Here is a 24,227-nt window from a genome sequence, read left to right as displayed (position 1 = left end):
CTGAGTTACGGCTGATACCGCAGTCTCGTGGAAGCCGGAGAGCACCTCTCCTCCAGAGCTTGGAGTAAACTTTCCTGCACCAAGCAACCAGTGTGTCTCATTACATTATTTATTCTCTTAGCAGGCTGCGAAATCCAGGCTAGCACACAGCCAATGTTTTATCCACTGTCCAGTCAGCAGTTTTGGCTCGGAGTCGAACCTGCTACCCTGCAGTCATAAGGCCGGACTTAACCACTTTCACACCCTATACATCAGGATTACACAACGCCAGTCCCAGAGGGCTCAGTGTTTGTGTGCTGGGTTTTTTTTTCCCAAGGAATAACTCTGGCTTACTTTTCCAAACAGCTGCATGCGCCAATATCAGACCATACTAAAACATTTCTGACAAATGATACAGTCTCCAGGTGTAGATGTAGCTCACAACTTTATCAAAAATGTCAGGCCAAATTCTAAATTTGGCAAATTTAATAATTACAAGAAGAAGTTGGCACAAAATCCCAAAATAGATTTGCCCTCATTGTAATCCCTTGGCATACATGCTCATCTGTTCAGTCCAGATTCTGTCAACTCTCAAGTCATGGCATTGGGTTAGCCTGTATTCCAAACGTAACTTAATGAGCACGTGCATTTTCTGTGACCCACCTCTTTTTAAAAATGTAGTCCATCATGTGCACAAAAAACCTGCATGTACACTTAATTTGCCACGGTGCGTTTCACTAGCCCAGTGTCCAGTTCGGTTGGTGCTGTTGTCAATGGAAACCGTCAAGGTTTGGGAACCATTGGGCTAGACATGCTCACGCACGTTCTCGTGCGCTGAACTCGATGACCTTAGCTGATAAGTTTAGAAATGAGACTTTTCCCCCAAAGATTTTCCCCACCCCCCGTTCCAGTCACAGCACCTCCCCCAGGCCGAGCACATGCACCCTCTAGGTTTTCCACGCGGCGTCATTTTTAACCGCGAGTGTGAAGCTGGTGTTAATAATGAGCACTAAGAACACACAGAGGAGCTGTGCTAGGAGGGAAACGGCTGCTCCGGGTGCTGATAAATCAGATTACAGTGGAGCGCGGAGTTTATGCAGTGATTTGTCTTTATGTCTTTAATGGCAAACACTGGAAAACTCCTGATTTATGAAATATTTTGCAAGGAGGTGCTGTACTGCGGGAGGCTATTTATTAAGTACACTCTATTATTATACATCGGGAAAGAGATTTTTTTGTTGTGTTGTTTCTTCATGTGTATGTTGACAGAAAGGGTACAACATACAGGCTTTCTATTGTATGGCTTAATGTGAAATACGGATGCATGAGACCGAATGACATTTACTGTATCAAATAGCAGTACTGGCAACCAATTTATTGTTTTATTGTTTATCTACTGTTTTCTGATTCATGCATTACTAAATTCAACACCATCCACAGTTTTCTTCTTAAAATTACTGTGTCTGTGTGAGCCGGGCTCTCTCCCTGTCAGAGTTATTTTAAATTCGCTTTATTTGTAAACCTAAACTGAGGTCCATCCCTTCCAGACCTGCCTCCAGAGTATGCCTGTTTGCCGTGAACTCACACAGGCTCCAATGAAGCAAGTTATGATCGCTGACCTTTTAACAAATAACAAATTTCCAGTGTTGACATTCATTTGAAAGGCCTTAAATAAACAATATTTTTTCACAATTTCATTAAAGAGGAATTCCTGGACTCCAGTTCGAACACTGTTTTGTGATCTAAAAAAAAATAAAATCCTCCCGCAGATCAATGTGAATGAAATCCATCCTAATGCGATTCAGATGTTGCAGATGGGTGACAGAGTGCTTCGAGTGAGCGGAGGTTCTCGCTAGCATCAGCAGAAATCCAATTTGTTCTGACGGCTGGCTCCGAAACACAGTTCAATCACACTCCCGTTCTCCGCTGTCTGTTTGTTTAGGATGTGTTTTTTTAATTTAGCAAATCACTCAGAATCAGTCAGAATCACTCAGAATGGCTCAGCAAACAGCTCAGCTCACCAGTACAGCATCTCATTGTGTGCCGAGCCAGAACACCCACCCTTATTCTTGAATAGGGCAAGAATTTTGCATGTAAATCGGACATAATTTCATGAATTCACCTGCTGTTTCTCATCTTTGTAATGACCAGCATCCACACTGACGACCCCAAACTTTATCAATCGATAAAATCAGATAACCTGAAGTTATTTTTGTGTTCTGTAACAAATTGCACGGCAATGGAAGCCTTGCATAGGCTTTTTTTTTTTTGGAATTCTGTGTCGTAAAAGTTTGTGGCATGCCAGGCAATATAAACTGTAATACGTTCTAAAATCTTCAGTCAATGAGGGGCCTTTGTCAATTCAATTTATATAGAAAAATAGCTCCCGTCCAGAAAGCCCTGGGAAAACTTCGGGTCCTAGGAAGCAATTTTACCTGCGCGGGCATGGGTAAACAGCATAGGCATATCCCTGCTCCGCTGGCCCCACTGTAATTTTGGCCATTCAGTCATAAATCACAGGAGCTGAGCCTCAGAGCCCAGCAGGCAGCTCCGCACTCACCTCTAAATTAACAGGCAGGTTTCAGAGCAAGGGAGAGTCGAGGAAACAACAGAAAATTGGAGGCAATTGACAGAGAGAGGGAAATAGAGAGAACAATGAGAAATTGTTCCTCCATCTTCAGACAGGCCTTTGAAATCTCTACATGTGACCTGGCCCACAAAAAAAGCAGTCTGAAGAATTTGAAAAAATTGTCATCTACTGAACTGTTTTCATTTTTTTGCATATATGTAATAGTATTCTAAAATAGTGGGGTTTTTTTGTTGCCATTTTAGTACTTCCGTTTGCTTTCTGTCCAATCTGTTGACCAAACTGCAGAGATGATGCTTTTATTTTTATTTTTGCTTAAATAGTTACTGTATCTATCAAAATATGTAGTATACCGTATATACCATTTCATTTGCACTACAACAAGGACAACGGGCAACATATTAAAGATGCAGGATGCAACTTTTTTCAATCAAATATCGTTAAATCATCATGATAACTGACATCACTGCAAGTGACGAATGTTCTCACATGTCCAAACTCCCCAAAATCTTGCTGGCACTGATGTTCAGCAGAACAATCATTATAGCAGAGTGTAAGCAAGCTTAATGCTATGGTAACTAAACACTAATACAAAAAGAATACACAAAAAAAAGATAACTTGCGGCCCTGGTTTGTAGATGCAGCATCAAAGCACTTATGCCCCTGAAGGACATCATAAAAATATTCAAATAGAGAGTGCAAAAACTGAAAAGCCCTGAGGTGCAGCACACAAACATACAAAAACTAGTGGCCCTGGCATGCAGAACCAACATGCAGTAACAAGGTGGCTAAATTATCGAAGCAGCTGTGTGCTGATCCATGGTGACATTGGTGTGAGGGTGTGCCAGGCATAGAAGACACAGGAGGCGGTTTAAGAAACACAAAAAGGGTTTTAATGCCTCAAACCACGACTGCAATTATTTACTTGGTGTCTATAAACCTAAAGGCGATCAAGAAAGAAAGAAAAAGAAAAAAGAAAGCATCATGAGACCTTGTCGGACCTGTGTTTTGTAGTTGTTCCAATAATCTTTGGTATGCATTTATTGTACGTCGCTTTGGACAAAAGCATCTGCCAAATAAATGTAATGTAATATAAACATAAATACAGGCTCTTGCCTCTGTACAACAGTGACCATGCAGAGTTGAAAATAGAGCGAAAGACCTATACCTATTTTTCTGATTGAAAACACAGCTGCATGCCTTGAAGCTGAGGGAAAGGGGCCCTCCAGCCAAATCATATTGAAACAGAATAACAACTCAAGAGCGACGTCTTCAAGATGCCATTCTTATGTGACATACATCATACATCTTTTTACAGGTGCTGTGCTAGATCCTACCTTAATTGCACAGCGCAACTCATCAATATTTAAAATATAATTGTATGGACTGTGGTGTTATAGACCATACTTAGCTCATGACCTCCACCCATAACTTCCTTCATCACTGGCAACACCCTGAGTCTACATTATCTGAACTGTGAACTGCACAAGTCTACAAATGGCCCCACCTTACAGTATGTATGTTAGGTTTTGCAAATGTGACTTCTCCATCAAAAACATGAATGGCTGCCTGCTTAAAGTTCCCCATTGTTACTTTCACCACCAACTGGATATCAGCATTTGGAGCATCTTGTCCCATTTTTCCAAAACACCCCCAGCAGCATTCGTATTGAAAAGCCTTAATAACTCAATAACCCAGCTACCACCATTCGCCTCTTACATTCCATAACATTCGCCTCCACTGGGAACTGCTTTAGTCGTGGATAAGCAACATTCTTTGGCCTAACTGCAATATTACATTCTATATTCCACAAAGGCACTATTTTCCAAGGACCCACAGTACCCTTCAATTGAATTGGCTGCATGGCGACACAATATATAAATGAACTTAATGATTCATAGCACTCATGCACTGAAGCATTCAACACCGATACTAGTCCATTGCCACATAGTTTTTCAAGCTTCTTAGAGTCTGCCTTACCAACATACAAAAGATGATGCCCGACCTTACATTCTTCTCCGGAGTACATTTCAATGTAGGAGAACATAAGTGCATTCACCTGATTTATATGAGTAATAGTGCCAGAACACATGTACACATGTAACATCACAAAATCCTGAATGCAAATGAACTATTTTAAGAAGCCCTAAGAAAAAATGCTCCTGGTTCCTTTTCCAGGTTCTATGCTACTCTTTGCTTGAGAACTAGGGGCCTATGTGGCTGGTACCTGTGCATTTCATACAGCTGGGACCCACCCCCACCCCCCTTTGTCTATCCCTTATGGAGACACAAAGACATCATGGCCATCTTAAGATCTACTCAAACTGTCCGCATCCCAAGGGGCAACCTGACCCTGGACCCATAAACCATCTGGAAAAATGTCTTACATAAATCATTGAACAACAAACAGAAAGGTATAGCGCGGATGTCCGCCCACGTGTGCCTCCCCTCCGTGTCACTCATGTATGAACAGCACTTTGCCTTGACCGAGAGCTGCCCCGGCGGACGCACTGACTCAGAACACATTCACCATCTGTTCCGGGAGCGCTCCGTGGTTAGATAGGTCTGGGGCCTTCTCGTCTCTTCTGTCTCTCTCAACAAGTTACTGCCAAGGCTCTCCCCAAGGGTTCGGAGAGTCTTCTGTGGCCCCGCCGGAGGTAGTAAATCCATTTAGCCCCGGTGGGGGATTGTCAACCGAGCAAACAGTGGACCCTCTCAGGAAGAGCATCCAAAACCTTTTGACTTTTAGTTTATCTTTTTTTGACTTTGACCATTTTGCATTTTGAATATTATTGCTTCAGTCAAATTGTCTACACTACCCTGCAAGTGACGTTTTCCCCTGTTTTCTTTGCTACTGTAGTTCCACCTTGCAATTTTTAGTTTACTATAGGTATGTTTCATTAATGTTGCACTCTCTTGTGTAAACATGTGGTAGGTTTTTTTAAATGTTTAAGGGTGCAAAAAACAATGAAATATTACTTTAATTGCATCGGTATCTTTGCTGGGGGAAAAAAAGGAAGTAGTTAGCATGAGACATTGGCCACAAAATCTGTACACTTTAACATGGCACTCACTAAGGCAAGTATCTGTACATTCAGTTATTTATTGGGCCTTTGCACCGGATACAAAGCTAGAACTGGCGATCCATATTTCATTTCTGTCTAGGCTATCTAATAGGCCTACTAGCTAAACCACACCGAGTATGCAGCATATGCGTAAATAAAACATGACTAGTTAGCTAGCTAATTAACTTAGCTACTGCTGGATAAAATACATACATTCATTGTTACATGGTTTCAAGCTGGCGCACTACCAAAGCTGGTGAGGGTACATTTAAGTTGGCAGAGTTTGCTGATATATCTCTATAAGCTAGTTTCATTATTTTATGTACGCTGAGCAAACAAAGCCCTGCTGCTTTTGCACTCTCCTGCACAGGCTCACTGATTAGTGGTCTATAAAAGTGTTTTCATACCATTGCAGATCAACAGAATCTAAAGATAAGCTGCTGTGTCTGTTTTTATCCTAGCAGAATTTGGGAACCTGTTTTAACAAATATAAGTGGTTCCAGTGGAGAAGTAATATTGATTAAATATTTATATTCTCAGTTTCTTCGAGTTCCTCCTTGTTTATACAGCCGGTATTTTTGGACATATTAATATGTAACTTTTTAAAGATGAGCTTACTCATGGCATGGCAGACACCCTGCTCAGTGTAAACAAACGAACAAAAAACTGTGTATCTTAGCAATGATCTTCTATTTTCATGTTTCCTAATTAGTAAACTCCTGTCAGTCTAAAGGGCAGTGTTTCATTGACATTTTAATGTGGGTCACTATTGCCCTGGTTTTAATTTAGGCTCGTTTGAGACCATGGACTTGGCTAAGACCCAGATCTTGCCCCAAGGCCCTACACTGAATCCCAGACCCAGATGACTTTGTGTCCCCAGACCAAGTTCAGATACTCCATATCACGCACACACTCACACAGACACACACACACACACTCACACACACACACTACCTCAAGCAGGTTCTGTGCTTTTCCTGAAATTGAGGCTGCTGTCAGTGCTAGATAGACATAGGACATTCTGTACCAAAGCACATCTGTACCAAAGCAAGCAAATTATTGCAGGTAACGGCTACTCAGTACTTGTATTCCTCCTGTATTCATAAAACTTCCCTCCATTATGTCTAATTGGGATCTTTTTTTAGTTGCCGCACTGGTGCTTATAATGCAGTCGTGATCTGGAAGATGCGTCATCTCTTCATCTTTGCATTCTGCTGGGCTCTCTGATGTGATGTGATGGGGGTCATGTGAACATATGCTGCAGTGTGCAGTGCAAACATAAAGAGCTATATTCATTGACAGCCATGATGCACACGCAACTCACCTTCAAGGCCATTTTGTACATTCCCCATACATCACAAGCTCCACCGAAGTTTGCTTGAAAATTTGTGGAGAATACTGTAAAGCAGAAAGCGTAATTTACTAGAACTTCTTCAAATACGCTTAAAGTTAATGACAAAGAGAGCTGCCGTCAAACTGAGAAGTCTAGAATTGTCCATCTGTGTGTTTAGCCATTTGATGTTTGAACTAGTCTGTAGATAGTATATTTGTATATCTGTATATTTTCATAGACAAAGTGCTGGTGTCAGATGGGGGGAGATGATGTTACCATGTGTATCCCAGAGACAAGGTTTCTGCTGTTTTTACAGCACACATGGTTGCAAGTAGTGTTTGGGATGCAGTGCTTGTGCAGTTGGATGCAATGTTGGTGGTATATAGTCCTCATGGTGTTCTGGCCAGTGTGTTTGGAGTGGTAATCACCAGTGTCTGCATCTGGAGACTGAAGGTAAGTATCCCGCTCCTTAAATACATTATTATAACTGGTTCAATATCAAATCAACCATGCACATAAATGAGCATACTCGTATGCAAATGTATTCATACACTGTATTGCACTACATATATAAGAGGGTAGTTTCAAATCAAGAAAACACACACACGCGCACGCGCGCGCACACCTACACACACAGGCACACGCACACATGCACGAATGCACACGCACACACAAACAAATTTGAGCAGGCTCTGTACTTTTCCTGAAATGGCACCGGCTGTCAGTGCTGTATAGACAGGAGACATTCTCCATCTGTACCAAAACTGCCCTCCTAACAAGAAAGCACAACTCCAGAACATTAGAATAGATGTGACCAGATTCCCATGTATTACAGAATAATTGTATTTGGAGCCAGTGCATGAAGGTTAGCTTTGATTTGCTCCCATGTTCTCATTGGCATTACATCAGCTATCTTGTCAATGCATGCGGCTGCCTGTCAGCACATGCGTGTTTCTGGAACTCCATAGATGTACGTATGTTAAACAGTTCCAATAAAATGCTCCATCACTTCACAGAGAAATTCAGAGGTGAGTTTGCGTCCTTTTGCACAACGTGAAGATTTGACTGTTCAAAAAGACGCTCAGGGGTGAACATCTGAAGTATTTGATTGGTGTGACCATCTTCTCCAGTGAGGGAGGTTGTTGTTTTCCAGACCGGGGCTGGATAGTGGACATGAATAAGAGTCTTCCACGGCGACCTACGTCCTAATGTCCCTGGCTGAACAGAATTCTCATTTTCCTTCTCGCTTCCCTCACTTTCATCACTGTCCATCTGATCCTGCACCATTGTCACATTTAATATGACCTCATCATCTGAGCTGCCGCCCTGACAGTCTTCACTACCCACAGGAACGAGAACGGTCCGGCCTTTCTTCCCTCCATAAAACTTACTGACGTCAATCTAAAACATAAAAATGTTTGCTTCATGTGTTTTAGCATTAGCCAGAATAGTTCCATGTCGATATTCCATATGTATCCCCTTATGGGACTTTGACATTTATACTTGACATACTGTACACTTTTTCAATCAAAAGGTGTCTTCAGTGCTATGTGTAAAAAGCTTTAGAGAACATATTTAGCTATCTAAATATTTTAAATAGAATCAGATTAACTTATCCACTTTCAAAACTGATTTACAGTGACACATTTCTGCTGTGTGACCCAAAGCATACCATTGTTTTTATTTGTTCCATAGAGCAAACTTTGGAACTTGAGAAGGTAGGGGGGACCAGGTGGTGAAGCCTAGGAAGTGGGAAGTAATGGGAAACAGCCTCTACTGCACATGTTTAGTGCAAAAGAGCTTGCTGGTCATTGAATTCAAACAAAAAAAAAAAAACAAGTGATTTAGCAACCAAAGAAAACCTCTGTCAATTTTGTATATTTTTTAAAATCATAAATTTCATCATGCATAGCAGTTTGTGAAATAGTGGTTGTTTTGGTCCAGAGGTTTTGGGGAAATGTTTCTTAAAATTTACTTACTGTGCATTTGCCTTAAAAAATAAACATATTTTCACAATCTGCTTTTCATCTGAAACGTAACGCTTATTAATTGAGCTTCGAAATACCATCAGGGAAGTTTTATTTTGCCTTCAAAAGTATGATATTCCCCATTCACTTTCATGGGAGCTCCAATGCTTTGTGTCCACAAGCGCAGTACTTCCAGTGCTTCGCGGCTTAGGTTGGCCAAGTGCATGCTTTCCTCTCTAGTTACATGTGCAGGCCTATGATTGCTTCCCCTAGATACCAAAAGGTTTGATCACATAACCAAACTCCTCAGTTTTGTTTGTTGGAGGGGAAGGCTTGTAATACATTTAAAATGAAATATTGTTGATTTAAAAAGTGTTTTCTTCCTCGTGTCCTTGTGTCCTAAAAATAATGAAATCTTATCGATGGTTAAGACTGAAAACTGAATTAATATTCACTTTTAATTTTATAGCTAATCTGCCAATCAAAGAATGGTGAATGGCAGTAAAATAAATAAATAAATAAATACAATTACAGCTGCAGAGAATATTGGACTGTTATGATAACTTACACTAGGAAGCCATAAACCAATTGCCCAGGAACGGCCATCGTTAAAATCATCCATTTGTGTCAAACCAGCAGGTGCTTTGCAAAGAGATTTGTATTAATGGCCTCGCAGCAGGGCAAGAATGATAGTTTCACCCATTACGGGAGACTGGAGAGGGAAGGCTTCAGATGCGGCAGTTTAGATGTCACTTTAATTACACGTAAGTGGCTGTCAAGCACTTTGAGAAATGAGATGTGTGTTTTATGCGCACATAGCATAAGTAATCATAAGGCTCTCCAGAGCAGCGAGATGGATGCAAACAGGAATAGAACAAAAAGCGGAGCCTTTGAGTTCTGCTTCTCTCTCCTGCAGAGATGGAGAGATGGGTGTTGGGTGGGGGGGAGGGTGGAGGGGTATTACAAAGCGGTATAATGCAAAATTCTAAAGCCATATCAAATACCATAACCGCTCACCCATGTTGTTGTATTGATTTTAATATCCACTTGCCACAGGATTAAAGGTAGAGATGGGGGAGGGGGAGGGATCCCAGGAACAGCTGACGTGAGGGAGAAGAACGATTTGGCCATAGGGAAAACTGGTGTAGCAGGTTAAGATGATTGAGCTAGGGACTGTCTGAAAATTTCTCACCCAAAATCTTTGTTTATTAACTATTTATTAAAGGAGTACCATGGTGATTTTCACACTTTCTCGGTTTTATGTGCTATTTGCACAAGAGGCATTGAAGAAACACAATGAGCAAAGTATTAAATATGTCCGTTCTGTATTTTTGGAGAAATATGCGTTTTAAATTCATCGTCCTATTTTCAACCGGTTGAGAAAGTTGTCATTTTGCTACGTCACGAATACAGTAACCACTCCCATTTCCACGCCCCGTAAAGAAATCTGACAGGACACACCGTCCTGCTGTTCAGACAATGCAAATATTTCACTAACGTTAGGTTCACTTAAATTAGAGTGCCTTTAGATTATTTCTGGTTATATTCATTTAGCTAGCTAGCTGACGTTAGCTAGCTAGGAGGTTTGCTTTCATAAGGCAATGTTATCGATAACGTTAGCTTGCTAGTTTGCTTTTATGAGGACGTTATATTTGTGCTTTTATCTTAACTTGGCTAGCTAGATAGCAAAAATTATAATTGGATTAAGTCAACGTCCTTACCTTAGCTATCTATCGATACTTGATATACTACTAAGCTAGCTAGCTTGTTCAGTCTCCCAAAGAGAGCGCGTATCATGGGGGTAGCTATGGTAACGGGGCACGGTCTGTCAATCATAGCTAACTGACAGTTCTCATTACCACGCCCAGACGGTTCGGGTGAATTTTTATAGTGGGAAATTTAGGCTTAGAAAAATACGTTTTAAAATACATTGAAATGACTGAAGAATAAAAAAATTATGCACATTTGTTTTGTTGTTGCCTGAAGACAACTGGGAAGTGTCACGTTCAACCACCATGGTACTCCTTTAAAGGGACGCAGGTTATATTTCAACTATATTCTAAAGGCTTCACCAACATGTTGGAAAACTATCTGTATCTGCCTACTGCATCTGCAGTGTTTGCCAACTAATTTCTGACAGTATTGCTCATATAATCATTGATATTTGTTAAGCTAGCTGTAGTTATGGCAAGTGCGCACATAATATTTTTACCCCAATAATTTTGCTTTTGAAACTGCTACCATGAGTTTAGCACCATTCTTGGAGCCATTTGTCGCTTGTGCGTCAAGGTTTCAGATCCTATTAGCAACCTACTCCTGGAGATCAAGAGGTTTCACAATCTTTCCAGATTCCTATGTAGTGTAGGCTTTCCTCATCAGCGAGGAACTGCCCTCAGCCAGTGAGAAATATCCATTTAACAATGTAACGTGTCACCTAAAATAGCTGTTCACAATAAATGCAAAATATGCATTTTAACACAATTATGCTGGCTTGCCATTTACATTTTCACAATTTCTTTTCTTTCAATTTGGGTGCCTAATGGCATTAATTTTTTTTTTTTTTTTCAGAATTGTACAACTAGGTCTATAAAACAGGGAATAAAAGGAGGCTCTAGAGACAAGAGGAAAAGGCGCAGTGCATTAGCAATGGCTTTTTTTGAACAAATTCTTAAATATCTTTGAACAGCTGTCCTCACAGCAGATGAAAGTGTCATACAGAATACAAGATATCACATTCAATAACTGTGTTTTTGTGGTTTTTACATCATTTCCTTCTTATTACAACCCTGATGGCAACCCTTGCTCACAATAAATAGATAGAAAGACACTTTATTGATAACCAGGGGATAATTTGGTTGTCTTACCGCAACACAAAACAATAGACATCAAAGACAATGCTAAATAGAATAAATACACCAGAAAACAGACCAATACAACATACCATTAAGACAATCAGTCAATCAATCGATCAATCACTAGGTCAATTAGTAATTCTCATTGTTATTAAAAGTGTGCATTTCAACAGTTATGAAAGAGTGCTAGTTAATTCAGTGGAACACTTGGGATTGGTGAAATGACCCCAATAAGAGGACATGTGGCTCATCAGAACAGCTGTTTGATTTGTCGCTATCAGGCAAGCGTCATCTGCTATAAACTGTAGTTATTACCTGTGATACTTTGGCTCTGCAGTTTTAGCCCTTTAGCTCAGTTTTACCAGTTTCCCAAGAGTTTGACATGACTTCTGGTAAAAATCTGCATGTACACACTGAATTAGTATGATATAATGGCTAAAGTTGCATGACATTTGTCTTGCTAGATCAGCCTCAGTTTTCAAAATTTCACAGATTTTTTTATCAGTGTTGATCCTTACAAGTAGGAACATAATGGCAGAAAAAAACAAAAATGTATGGTTTAATAACATAACGTGCAAATAAAGCACACCGCTGACTGAGAGAACTACCGATAACACTTCAGCATTGACTGATCATCTCCAGATTATTATGACTATTTATGGTGTTGCATTGCACATCCTCCTTGTTGCTAATTAGACCAAAGCTATAGAATGACCCTTAATACACTCTATGAATGCACATCCTTATTGTTGCTAATTAGACCAAAGCTATAGAATGACCCTTAATACACTCTATGAATGCACATCCTCCTTGTTTCTAATTAGACCAAAGCTAAAGAATGACCCTTAATACACTCTATGAATGCACATCCTCCTCGTTGCTAATTAGACCAAATCTATAGAATGACCCTTAATACACTCTATGAATGCACATCCCCCTGTTGATAATTAGACCAAAGCTATATAATGACTCTTAATACACTCTATGAATGCACATCCTCCTTGTTGCTAATTAGACCAAAGCTATAGAATGACCCTTAATACACTCTATGAATGCACATCCTCCTTGTTGCTAATTAGACCAAATCTATAGAATGACCCTTAATGCACTCTATGAATGCACATCCCCCTGTTGATAATTAGACCAAAGCTATATAATGACTCTTAATACACTCTATGAATGCACATCCTCTTTGTTGCTAATTAGACCAAAGCTATAGAATGACCCTTAATACACTCTATGAATGCACATCCTCCTTGTTGCTAATTAGACCAAAGCTATAGAATGACCCTTAATACACTCTATGAATGCACATCCTCCTTGTTGCTAATTAGACCAAAGCTATAGAATGACCCTTAATACACTCTATGAATGCACATCCTCCTTGTTGCTAATTAGACCAAAGCTATAGAATGACCCTTAATACAATCTATTAATGCACACCCTCCTTGTTGCTAATTAGACCAAAGCTATAGAATGACCCTTAATACACTCTATTAATGCACATCCCTGTTTCCCTTATCAGTTCTGAGTTCTGAGTTTTTCTGAGTACTTCTCCATACAACACACTTCTGCCCCTTGTGATCAGACACTTCTAGGAAACACAGTGTCAGCCTTATTTCAGATGCAAATTATGATGCAAATTAAAGGCTGCCTTGATGACAGAATTACAGGGTTTAGGACAGATTTATGTCCTAAATGTTCCTTTAAATGGTCAAGAAAAATGTGGAGCTAAAAACGGGAGCTTTAAATGTTTGCAGAGCTGATGGGGATGAAGCGATAAGCCTAGCTCCGCAGGGCTCAAAATGACCGGGAGAATACAAAACTATAAAAAGATGGAGAGACCTGACAGATGACTTACCAGACCTGAGTGAACTTTCAGACCACTTCACTCTCACGTAAGCGCTGATCTGTCCAAAAATGGAGATAACTGTTGGTGCATCTACCTAAAGCCCTCGTTCTGTGCAATGATGCGCCCCGTGATCAGATGTCAAATCCTGAAGGGTGGTGCACGGTAGCCGTATTGTCCATGGGAACAAAGTGTTTTGATTAGTGGGGTTTCCCTCACCTTATCATTTTAAAGTGACTCCTCTCCTTGAATTGGTCTCTGTGGCCTTTTCCGAAGTCCACTACCTGCAGAAGTAGTGGACCCTGTCTGCATCAGCTATGTAAGCACTGCACTTGGTCTGCATAAGCTGTGTTACAGGTGCAATCTGTTAGCACGGGCTGCACACCCAGTGGTGGCATGTACTCCCCATTCCTCTATGAACCATTCGGTCCCTGCCCATTTTTTGCCATGGACTTAAGACTCATCTTTTCAGATTGTGCCTGGGCTAACTATCACTGCTCTGCGGGGCACTCCCAAATTAGGATTGCTCTTATCAATTGTATCCTTCTATCTGTTTCCTCTAGCCCTTTCATGTTACACTTGTATCTCCATCCAGCACTTACATCGCACTTGTATATTTTTCTTGATGTTGCAGCTCGTCGTCATGCCACATTTTAGTTTGACTTACCATAACTTTCTGACCTTGCCTGTGCTTACTGTGTGAACTGGACTTGATGTTCATGGCTATGAATAACTGTTACATAATTAGTTTTGTGCCTTATAGTACCCGCTTCGTAGTTGTTTCAGTGACCTTTGGTATGCAGCATTGTGCATCACTTTGGATGAAAGCGCCTGCCAAATAAATGTAATTTAATGTGATACCATATAGTGCAGTCTGTCTATGGCAACTGCATACATAGTTCAGCCATGCAATGCAAAGACTGTGCAGCCTATTTCTGTCGCACCCCTCTAATCTCTTTCATCACTACCTCATCTGTCTTACCTCACTGTTTGATCGCAGGTCATGGATTCAGCTCTGTAATCCAATGAGTTTGAAAGTTGAATATGGATGTGCTCTGTCCTGTTTGTGACAGCCTACTTACTGTCAGGCTCCTTTCTGACTCTTTAAGCTGTACAAAATGCCTCTTTATATCATCACCTTGTGCGTGCCCTTCAAGGATTAGATCTCATTTTTAAATGTCACCATGCAAAATAAAGTAATTGATCACCGCTCTTCTATGGCTGGTGCTGTTGAGCATTGATGTAACCTTTCCTTTGCCTTGGAGAGGCAGCATATAACAATAACAACACAGAGTGGTTTTCAGTCTGTGATGATGAAGGGCCATGATAAGTTTCCCTCTCTTCCCTGTGAACTTTTCACCTGCACTGAGAGTGGAGAACAGGACAGTACCGAAGCGTACACTCACACACACGCACGCACACATAACATGCCCATGCACACACGCACGCATGCACTCACCCATGCATGCACACACGCACACACGCAAGCATGCTCTCACCCATACATACACACATGCACACACACACACACACACACACATGCCCATGCACACACGCAGGCATGCAGTCACCCATGCATGCACACACACATACACACACACTATAAACACAAAGACACACACTTGCACACAGTGATATGATATGCACACGCACTTGCATGCATGCACCTTCAAGCGTACAAACAACATGCAATCACAATAGACACACGAGCAGAAAAACAAATTTCATTCACACCAGCACTTTCAGACGCACACGTGCGCACATGCGAATCCATCTGCAGACAAACACAGCATACACGCACGCACTCCCACATATATACATCGTGGTAACCTTTAAAAGGCCTTTGGTCATTAACATTTCAGAACCTGAAAGCAGGGGTCAATTGAGTTACGATATGTTAAAGTTTAATCAGGAGTCTTTTTGCAGAATAGAGTGGGGGGGCCAAAGTGGTGGGGAAATGAGATGTCATAACCAGGTCTTTAATAATTCATGGCAATTGTTGAAGCATGTGGAGAACACCAGTCATTTCAGGTTGATAGTAACAGAGAGGGGATTTCACTGCTTGGAATGGGAAAGTGCTTTGGAATAATTAAATGCACAGAATGCATTTATGTTTAATGCTCTGTCATGATGTGGAGGGGTAATATGTATCCCTCTTCACATATTCCACATCCCACTCTTAAGATCGAGACCCCCATCTTAAGATCCACCTCCCCTTATTAAAGCGTTAGGATCTACATCGTACTGTTAAAGGGTTAGGATTTATATTCTACTGTTAAAGGAATAGGATCTTCATCCTACTGTTGAAGAGCCAGGATCTTCAGCCCACATCCTACTGCCAAGGTTACGAAATTCCAGAGCAGAGCTTTGTGATTTTAATTTGAGGTTCTTTTTTTTATTTTACTTTTTTTTTACATAGTTTCATCCAACTGAAACCCATTTTAGCAATATTTAATATTTGAGATAAAGTTTTAAAAGCTTCTCTCATTGAGATGCAGCTATTTGGATACTCTCCGCTGAGTCTCCCCTCACACCGCCGCATGAATAATAAGCAGAGTGTTCTTCTCCCGAGTAAAGAGCAAGCCAGGTACCTGCACGGTGGGCCGTTAAGCATTCTAACAGGAAAGGCCAGGTCTCATAAGCGAGGGAGTCTAAGTGACTGCGAGCAGCGCATTGATTCCCCCTAATGCTTAAAAGGCTCTGGGGAGATGAAGAATAGACAGATTCAAACGCAGACAAGGCGAGTTATGTCATAAGGCCGGACACGTCCCCTTGCGAGTTAAGCCGAGAATCAAAAGTGGCTTTTGTCTCGAAACAAAATCTCGCCCGAGCATGCAATGTCAGCCAGGGACAGTTGATTCTGACAGAGCTAATCCAATGGAGACTATTTATACGCCTGAGAAATGAAAATGGGCGTCTCTGCTTGAGCTGCTGCCCTCTTTATTAAATGATGAGTTCACCTTTTAGGGAATTGTCAGTTATTAATGAGTCACAGTGTCAAGAACAGAAAGTTATACAACTTTTGTTATCAGGAGCTGTTATCAGGGGCTGGCAGTTATGAATAAATAACAGCCGGAGTAGGATTGCATTTGCAGTCACTCAAAAAGTGGTATGGTAAGAAGACCGGTATGTAATCAGGTGCTTCAGAATTAAGCGTAGTCCTGTTTCTAGGAAACATATGTAGTTACATACAAAGCACCTTAAATATTGAGCAAATTTTGCAATTAGCTTCACATACAGTCGCTGACTTTTGATGTCATTCTGTGATTAGTAATGAATGTTCTAGGATTCGTGAAAATTAATTAACCATTTTACAGTCGCAGACTGATGATGTCATGCTAGAGTATTACGTAGGTATCTTGAACACGTTTGAGACCTGCCGTTTGTCATGAGAGGCTCGGCTGCAGGCCCACTTGTGCATTCCATGTCTCCTGGATCCCTGTCCCTAGCACCTGGCATGGATAGGACACCACAATCCTTCCAGATCTGGTCTCAAGCAACGTCTTCTAACATAAACATTGACCAGCAGGGGCTAAAAACCTACCTATAGGCTATTAAAGTCGTTCAGAACCTTCTATTTATACTACAACAGTACCAATTAAGGTTCACACACTGACAGATCTTTCCCATTTTAAGTTAGCTCTTTGTTTGATGTGGTACCACAGCGTCATCTTAAGCCGCTTTTCCACCATATGGTACCGGCTCAAGTCGACTCGACTCAACTCTACTCGACTTTTTAGGTTTTCCATCGGGCAAAAGTTGTGGATAGTACCTAGTACCTGGTACTTTTTTGGTATCACCTCCGTCGAGGTTCCAAGCGTGCTGCGGATTTACCAAAAGGTGACAGGGCACTGATTGGTCAGAGCAATTTGTTTCATGCGGCGTCTCTAATGATGACCAGCTACATTGACGGGGGTACTGTCTGCAGTGGAAAACAAAGTACCTGGTACCAAAATCGAGTAGAGTCGAGTCGAGTTGAGCCGGTACCATGCAGTGGAAAAGCGGCTTTTGTGTTGTGCATATGACATTGTCAGCAGTTGTCATGGTTCCCCCAGTCAAAATTTGTAAACGGTTGCTGAAGCAGAGCTCAGGGCTGTCTAATTGAAAGATTGAGTGCTAATGCATTGTACCTGCTGGGAACTGGGTAGTGAGGCGGAGCTGTTAGCATAAAAGCTCATCACCGGGGCAGGATCTGGCAGATTGCATCATATTGAAATCATTTTGATAAATGGGAGACCAAAGGTGGGTTTTAAATGTATGCTAACTCTATGCATATGTGAGGTGCATAGTTACATCACACTGGATACAATTTATAAAGGAATGTTACTGATCCTCACTTTAAATGCCACTCTTGGTAATATTTGTGACATAGCAAAAAGCACAGACAGCACAGCTGGAACTGAAAGCACATTTTTATTCTCCTTTGTTTCAAGCTCGTAAGCCTCCATAGGTTTGGATGTATGCCAGGATGGTCCACAAGATTTTCTGTGATCCCATCACTCAAAGGAAACTTAAAGCACCCAGAACAGTCGAAGAAACGCTGCAGGGGTCCATGCATGTGCAAGCTGGCAGAAACTTGTGAGACTTGTGGCTTGACAGTTGCGTTTCCCCGCCAGCTTGGCGACTTTATTGGGGTCGAGCCGTCCGTGGGGAGCAGGGATTACTGTTTCCGTGAAAATCCCCACAAGCCGCGGACAGCCTGGGCCTCGGATGCAGCCAGGACTCTTAAAACAAACGGGAGGAAGCAGATGATTCTGGCTGAGCGAGCGCACGCGGCCCGTTCTGGTCGCGAGGAGACGAGAAAGGCCTCAAACGGGTCTCGTTCGAGGACGGCGTCTCGCGGTCGCAGCCAGGACGACGGACTGCGGTTTTGTGTTGCGCCGTCTTTCTCTTATAAAAGGTCGAGAAAAGAAACACATTCGTACTGCTCGCTCGTTCCTCCTGCTGCCACCGCCGCCGCCGCCGACTCGCTTAACGAGCGCGCCAGATCGATACCGCTGCTTTCACCGCGAGGCACTCCGCAGAGAGCCCCGGAGAGACAAAGTGAACGAAATGGGTTCACCTGCCGCCCCTTATGCGAGCGTGGTGGGGGCGTCCATTCCTCGCATCTGTGGGGTCAGCCAAGGTGGGGTGCGGGGTGGACGGTCGGGGGGAAAGGCTGTCGGCCAGGGCAACACGCGGGAGTCGATGATGGAGGTTCATTCGCTGGGCAACACATGGTGGCTTCTGCTGCCAAACTCCAAGCCAAGATGCCTGCCAGGACGTTGCCCGCTGGGACACTAATGGAAGAAGGCAGGTGGAGTGGCCACAGCTCGCAGCCTTTGGCGCTTAGCAACATGGCTATGCCCCCGCACACCGCTCACCGAGCCAGGCCTCCCACAACACCTGTCAGGCCAGAGGACCAAGAAATGTGGGGGCAGTGTCTCTTGCAGAGGTTGGGGTTGCGAAACAGAGGAAGGCGGGGTTTTATGGATAGGGCGGGGCTGTGGAACAGTGAGGGCGGAGTCTTCTGTTGGGGTTTGTGCTGTGGAACGCGTCGGTGACATCACGTCAGTCATGTCTTTAATTTCTCTTTCCCCCGATGCGGGATTCCGCAGCATTGGTGGCGTCGCCTCTGAGCACGCTCAGTCTCATCCTCGGCCAGCTGACGCGTAGCAACAGAGTCCCGAACGAGCGTGAAGGCGAGCGCAACTCGAACGACGAACCCAGGAAACTCCCGGCGACTGCCGGGGTTTAATGAATGCAATTAGGACAGCATGTCGTACCCATTCAGACAAAACTGCCGCGCTCGTTTCACCTTATGCTGCTAATGAACACAGTTTTTTTTTCCCAACAAATGAGGACTGCCAGAGGACATCCCCATAAACAACGGTACCTGCAACACCTCTTTTCATTAATACGCTTATTATTATTATTTGACACGGACGAGCAGCCGAGGGCGTAGTTAGAGCAGAAGCAGCGGGAGGGCCTGCGTCTATCTGCGCCACCCCCCAATTACCGCTCGTTTGGCTTCAAAGCCGCGGTTTGGTCAGGCGGCTCTTTCCCATCCGAAACGATTATGTCGTACATGAGCCGCAGCAGCAAAAACGCCAGGGCTGGGCCGAGGAAAAGCAGCGCCTCCGAAATAGCCACAGCTGCTCCTACCAGCCCACCTCACAGCAGAGAGACAACGCAGGAGCTTAACAGCCCGAGAGAATATCTGACTGGGCCAGAGGCCTGACAGAGAGACGGCGGCGAACAGGAAGGCAGCTTGTAAATCTGCAAACAACAGAAAATCACTGCAATGGATTATGATATTTTACAAGCAATTATATAAACCTACATAACTATTTAATTTCTTTATTTTCGGTCATTACATTTAATTAAAAAGTACGCATATAAATCTGGAATAGTCCCTCCCCGATATGTTTGAATTACTTGTTTTTGTCAAATAACCCAAAAGTTGAGAACCACATCAAATCACAATGGAAAGAGAGGGAGAGAAAACCCAGTTCAGTGAATGATCTGTATATAAATATGGGCATGAAGAAAATACTGCAGGGCATGTTCATTGGGCCCATCTGTTGTCATCAACCCACCACCCAATCCAAATGCAGCGGGAGATTTCACAAGCCTCGCATATGGGCTAGCATGCTCCTGGTTTCCCCTGAATCTGCCAATCACACAAACTGTGGCACAATACACTGAAAGCCAATCAGCCAATCAATGTTACCCATAGGCCAGTGTTCTGAGACCCTGGCTCTGTAATAATTCAGTCAGGTAAGAGAGCGTGCCTAATAACAGTCTAATGAGAGGCCACTGGGTAGTTCTACTCAAGTGTATGGACGAGCCCCATGGTCGGGCATTGAATATGGACCGTGCCAGTGCCAAGCGCGTCTGGCAGGCCAGCACGCACAAGTGGCCAGGCAATGCACAATTGGCTCAAGCACTGCCCAAGAACGAGACGGTTTTCATCCAACTCACTGACCTGCAAACTAAGAAGAAGAAGAAAAAGAAGAAGCATTAAAAAAATCCATTCAGACATAACAGCTTGTCTGCTTCCTTTAATATCAGCATTCCGGTGAGAATCGATTGCAGACATAGCGACACATTGAGAGAACATACTCCAAGGATGCATGATGCATTAGGATTCATTGTGTGCTTTCATGGACAGGAACTGGCCATTTTCCATTATACCTTTATTACAATTCACAAGTTATTTTCAAAACAAGGGGCCTGCATAGAGCAAGCATTATTTATATTTTAATATTTAGTGCATATACTGTAGTACATATACTGTAGTACTGTATATACTAGCTACACACTGTGTTTTCTATTATATAAAATATGCATACTGTTTATAATGTATTACAGCATAGTAAATATTTACTACATATATACTGATATAATGTATATTGGGATACAACATATTTTCCGCCCTCAGTTCTGTACCTCCTGTATTGCCTTCCCCCAGTGTTGACCAGGCAGACTTTTTAGCAGACTTTTCTTATGTGGAGTAAATTCTGTTAAAACTTTACACAGTTTGCTTCCTCATAATTGAGTGACATCCCGGCTGTGATTTGAACTCTCCGTGCTCTGATACAGCCATTATTAAACACCCTCCCACTGCTGCAAAGCTGCATGGTCAGTGTTCAGTAAAGATTTTCTCCTCTGTGTGCTTTCCTTCTGTGGGGAATCTCAGGAAGTAGGATTGATTTATTACAGCTTATTTTTCACGGTGGTGACTGTTTATTCTCCTGTGCTGTGGTTTTACAGAAAATAGGCATGCCTGGCTGTTTCTGTGCCATGTCTGTGCCTGTGACTGTCTGTGCCCTGTCTGTGTCTGTGACTGTTTGTGCCCTGTCTGTGTCTGTGCCTGTTTGTGCCCTGTCTGTGCCTGTAGCTGTCTATGTCCTGTCTGTACCTTGTCTGTGCCCTGTCTGTGACTGTCTGTACCTTGTCTGTGCCCTGTCTGTGAGTGTCTGTGCCCTGTCTGCGCCTGTTGTTGTCTGTGCCCTGTCTGTGTCTGGCCTCTATGCCACATCCAGTCTACCACACTGAATTTAAAAGGTGGTGTTAGTTGGCAGCATTTTTATCCACAGGGGCCTTCATTTTTGTTAGTGCAGTAGTTCTGTGCCAGCCCCCTCTGTGTGCAGTCAGAGAGGAAACAGTACCATGCCAGGACCACACCTGTCTCCACCTGTAGACCCTCGCAGATACAAGCTGTAAGAACACAACACAGTGGGCAGGTGCATGTGGAGACAGAGCGATACTTTATTTGCCCAGCGTGATACACAGGGATAATATAACATTTATGGGGGGTCGACGATGCCAGAGGAAATATTAAACAGTGTTTTCATCCCCCCCCCTTCTCCCTTTGCCAGTTGCAGTGGGGGTGTTCCTCCTGCAGCTCCAGTCGGGAACCCTGAGTCCGCACGCGTAACAGTGCGTGCATTACGCATGCATCTCACAGTGGGCCCGGCCCGCAACCATCATCAATTATTTCCCCTTTCTTAACAAACACCTTCTGTCGAATTTAAACACCACATTTTACTTGCCAGGTGTTTAGGTGCACGCATGCCTTTGCCTACTGGTTCAAAATCTCCCCTGGGCAGTTGACATTTATCGTGCCCTGAACCAAAAAAAAATAAATGAAAATAAAATAACCTCCGCCTGCCCTTTCTCCTGCACTCACTGACACATCCTCCGCACTCCACATACGAAAACATTCTGGTTTACTCAGGACAGAGTAGTATTCTTGCAACTGGCAGACATTTTGCCAGCTGTGCTCTTTGGAAATGGTGCCAACTGCAACCAAGGCTGACTTCTCTGTATTTGTGCCCAGTGAAACTGGGACCATGTTTCTCATTATTTACTGGGACCAGGCCAGTTATTTTATTATTTGATTATTCAATCATGCAACTGAAGGAGCACCTAAGAACCCTGCATAAAACAACATAATTCGTCAATATTAATAATTAATAATTCCCCTGCCTGAAAGTGAGTGAGAGTGAATTCAGAACTCATTGCAGTGAGTCATTATTTACATAGCATGAACTGGAGTTTCATATAGTGCTTGGGGAGGGGATGTGGGGGCAATTACTCAAATATTTGCTCTAGGGAGGCATTGAATATTTCAGTATCGCATTTATGCAAAAAATGAAAGAATAAGTTGCAGTTGGCAGTACACTCTCTGGAGGAGAGGGCAGGTCTGTGCTCCACAAAACTGATAACCCAAATGCACATTTTCCATTATTTCGAGACTCCCAGAATCTAAATAGAGCATACTTCACTTTTCTGGCCAGGAGTTCATCTGAGCTGACTGAGATAAACACGTGGAAAAAAAAACAGTTTTTCTTTCAGCCAAAATAACAAAGCCCATCTGCCGTCATTACCCCGCTAATGCACCTCACCGAGGCTAGCCATGTGATGGGGCTATTCACCGAGACCTTTCAGAAATGATAAAAACCATTTCCATTATTTGTCCCAAATGGGATTAACTCTGAACAGGTGCGTACAGGGAAAAAAAAAGACAGCATGACAAATCCTCTGTGGGTCTTTCCGGAAGACTCTGAGAACAAAGCTATGTTTATTTAAGCACAATAGCCTAAAATGTATTTGACAGGTGGTTGTCATAAGGTAATGCGTGTCCAGGTAATGAATTTTAATTAGAGTGGCAGGACAGGTGGTGTGGTGTACACAACTCTGTACAAAGCATACAAACCCATGTTCTGCAGTCCTCTCCAGAAACAGAAACTGCTTCAAATATTTTAGTCCTTAACAGATGATTAATGTTCAGCTCTGTATAATTAGATCATGCTAAATGAAATGTGTACACATTACACCTTGCAACCAAGCCTACAACAGAAAACTGAGAAAACACCTGCTGTGTGGAAAGTAAGTAGCATGGGGTTTGATTAGCTTTCGTTTAGCGAGCAGCTTTCTCTCTGGTCTGAGCAGAAAAGCGGTTTTTCGGTGATGGGGACACTGTGTTGCAGGAGACATCACCCTTTGGATGAGATGTATTATCTGGAATCAGCCTAGGCGGGTTAAGAGAGCATGCAGCTAGAGGCAATGTGATGGCATTCTGCTGAAAAGTGCTCTGTACTCGATTGTTCTGCCTCTCCGCTCTGGCCTACTCCTTCTTTCCGAGAGACAAAAGATTTACTGTTTTCTTCTGATAATATTCCACATCCACAGTGAGAACTCCCAGCGTTTCAAAGCTGATAAAGATCAGTTCATTCTGCTAACAGGGTTTATGTTTCTATTTCCACAGAGAACAGTACCAGGAGTCATTTAACACAATTATTCGATGACTGCAGCGGGGTCTTTGCTTCAAGCGGTTTACTACTGCTCATATATCTTAATATCGCAACAGAAAGGTTTTCGTGCATAGAAAAAGTTTACTTATATGCGCAAATCATAATTATACATGCACCACTGCATACGCTTGCTAAAACAGGACCTGGATTTATCCACATTTGTCTTTAACTGTGCCCTATAAATAAATTTATTTTTTTTAGATGTATTCATTACAAATGCAAACCCATCAAATTGTGTGCGGAAAAAAGGCGTGATTAGATTCATTTGTAAAAATATTATTTGACAAAATCAAA

The sequence above is a fragment of the Anguilla rostrata genome, chromosome 1 (assembly GCF_018555375.3).
Source record: "Anguilla rostrata isolate EN2019 chromosome 1, ASM1855537v3, whole genome shotgun sequence".
NCBI classification, from domain to species: Eukaryota; Metazoa; Chordata; class Actinopteri; order Anguilliformes; family Anguillidae; genus Anguilla; species Anguilla rostrata.
Note: the sequence above shows the minus strand (reverse complement) of the source record.